This window comes from Chiloscyllium punctatum, chromosome 3 (genome assembly GCF_047496795.1).
Source record: "Chiloscyllium punctatum isolate Juve2018m chromosome 3, sChiPun1.3, whole genome shotgun sequence".
Classification (NCBI taxonomy): Eukaryota; Metazoa; Chordata; class Chondrichthyes; order Orectolobiformes; family Hemiscylliidae; genus Chiloscyllium; species Chiloscyllium punctatum.
In genome coordinates, this window is record NC_092741.1 from 133,192,552 (window position 1) to 133,195,095 (window position 2,544).

Genomic DNA, 2,544 nt, shown 5'->3' on the forward strand with positions numbered 1-2,544 from the left:
AGAAAGAGATTAGTTTCTTAATTAATAAGGCGATCAAGGATTATGGGGAGAAGGCAGGAGAATGGAATTGAGAAACATATCAGCCATGATTGAATAGTGGAATAGACTAGATGGGCTGAATGGCTGAAATGTACTTCTATATTTTATGGTCTCATATATAATTGTTATTTTTGAAACATATCATTATAATTACATAATTATAATTAATTACGTATTGCATGTTCTTGTTATTGTGACTTTTGCCTGTAACTAAAGAGGAACCTTCTGAAATGAACAGAGACCATGCATATCTTGCAATATACGTGCCAATTTGAAAGTGTAAAAGAAAGATGCAGAAAGAGTGGGGAGCGCAACCATGTACACAACCACTGAGGGCTGAGAATTATAAACAGCCAATCTCCTGACTATCCTCAGATAAAAGAATCATTTTTAACTGTTTATATCCTCACTTCACCTGCTGAAGGAGCAGCGCTCCAAAAGCTTGTGTTTTTAAATAAATCTGTTGGACTATAATCTTGTGTCATGTGACTTCTGAATTTGTCCACCCCCATTCAACACCACCATCATCACATCATATAACCCACATGATAGCTAATGGTCTGCCTTAATTGATATGATCAACTTCAATGACAACTTCACTCTTAAAATCCTGTTGTCCCCCTGCTTAATGAGAGTGGTTAACTGGAGGTGTACTGGCTCGTAAGTTTAGGGAAACTACAATGAATGATATCAGAGCAAAGACATTAATTTTCCCAAATAAGAGACAAATATCTATAAATATTAGCTTTTAATTAAGGTCTCTGTTGCTGACCAGTGCTAAATTATAACCAGTCTTATACTTAGCAGCTTCTCTTGGTAATATTATAGGTTTAAATAAAGTAGAATTTCTGGTGAGATAATGAATGTGTCATATACTGATTTTGTTTTCCCAACACACAAATCCTTGTTAATAATGAAATGAAAATATTAAATAGCTGTAAGTCCAGTTATATTTTCCTGATGTAGAGTTGTGTTTGACTTTTTGAAAAATCTATATAATCTAGAAGCTCAGAAGTTGTCACACATTAAGATGAAGAGCTAATAAGGCTGAAAGAATAGAAAGCAGGATTGTTACGTCCTCGTCCGTGCCAATCAATGGAAGAATTGCAGTGTTACCTGTTAGTCAGTGCTTTAGAGAACTGGTTTGCTCAGTTGGCTCGGTGGCTAATGCATAGTTCAGAATAATACCAACTGTACTGGGATCAACCCCAATTCCAGATCAGGTAGATTTGGGGGTTTCATCCTCGCCCTATCCCACAACAAAATCATGGCATGATAATCAAAGATGCTGCCAGCAGAAGAAGAAATCACTGCTTTGCAGTTTAAAGAAGAAAAGCTACAAACATGAATAAAAAAGTGATCAGGTCAGTATAGATGACTGCATCTTTTTCATATGCTTAAAGAATTTCTAGTTCAGCAAAGTATCAAAGTTGGCAGATTGTAATGAGAATTTCAGAATTGTGAATATCATGCTTAGAACATTCAAACTTCAAGTCTACTATCATCAGATGTGGCAGTAACTCTTGACTTCAGAGTTTCATGTACCTTATTGATTTCAAGGAAAAATGGCACATGTAATTATAGTGAAAATACATTCCGTAATAGCATGAACACTAACACAGCCCTCCCTGGGACCTGCTATACTCATCCATCTCCTTCTCCATATTTTCCATAGTTTCACCCTCTGGGTGAGAGGCCAATTGGTCCCGAGCTCTTTTCACTGTTGTGGTGAAACTCAAAGCACACTCGAGAAATAGAATAATGTATTTGTCCTCAATACTTTGAAGTTGATTTAAATTTCAGATGTTAACTATCATTTTCTTTCGAGCAGGAAACGTTGACCTGATGGAATAGGGTACAAGTGTTTCTGAGCATGAGGGAGTAGAAGGTGGATTGGTACTTGGGCTGAATATCTCCTGTTTTATGTGATCAGCTTCCTTGGAGCATACAAAAGAAGGAAAAGAGATTGAACAGAGACTCGTCAACTTGGAGCCAGAGGTGAAGGTTGGAACTTACTGTTGATCGCTAATAATTTAAAAACGAGCAATACAGGAAAATAGAAATACTTGTTGAATGACTAAACACCAAGATACACAGCCCTCTTAATACCACTTCCATTTCCAAAGGACTCCATATCTTGCCTCAGCAGGAACAAGACCACATTTCAAAGATTCAGTTAAGTCTGAGATGCATATTTGAAAGAAGAATAAGATGAAGAATATTGATGAAGTAGAGGAAAGAAAGGACATACATACACAAATCACTTGAAGTTAAGATACAGATTAATAAGGCCATGAGTAAAAGATACACCTGGGCCAATTTTGGACAGAGTGAACTGAAAAACCGACAAGTTTGTTAAACTTTTATAGCATCTGTATTCAGCCATACTTCAGTACTGTGTACACTTATGGTCTCTGTTTTAGAAAGGATATAGAAATATTGTGATGGTGAAATAAAAACATTTACATAAGCACCTCAGAATTATAAGGCATAGGAGCAGGAGCA

The 2,544-nt window shown here is 36.4% G+C and overlaps 1 long non-coding RNA gene across 2 annotated transcripts in view; it reads left to right on the forward strand.

The window, feature by feature from the left end:
* The window catches only part of LOC140465148 (uncharacterized), a 55,181-nt gene extending 53,144 nt beyond the window's left edge, over positions 1-2,037 (forward strand). For both annotated transcript variants that reach the window (XR_011955116.1, XR_011955117.1), the window contains exon 3: positions 1,871-2,037. This is a non-coding gene — a long non-coding RNA (uncharacterized lncRNA). The remainder of the gene's footprint in view (positions 1-1,870) is intronic.
* Positions 2,038-2,544: the final 507 nt, after the last annotated feature.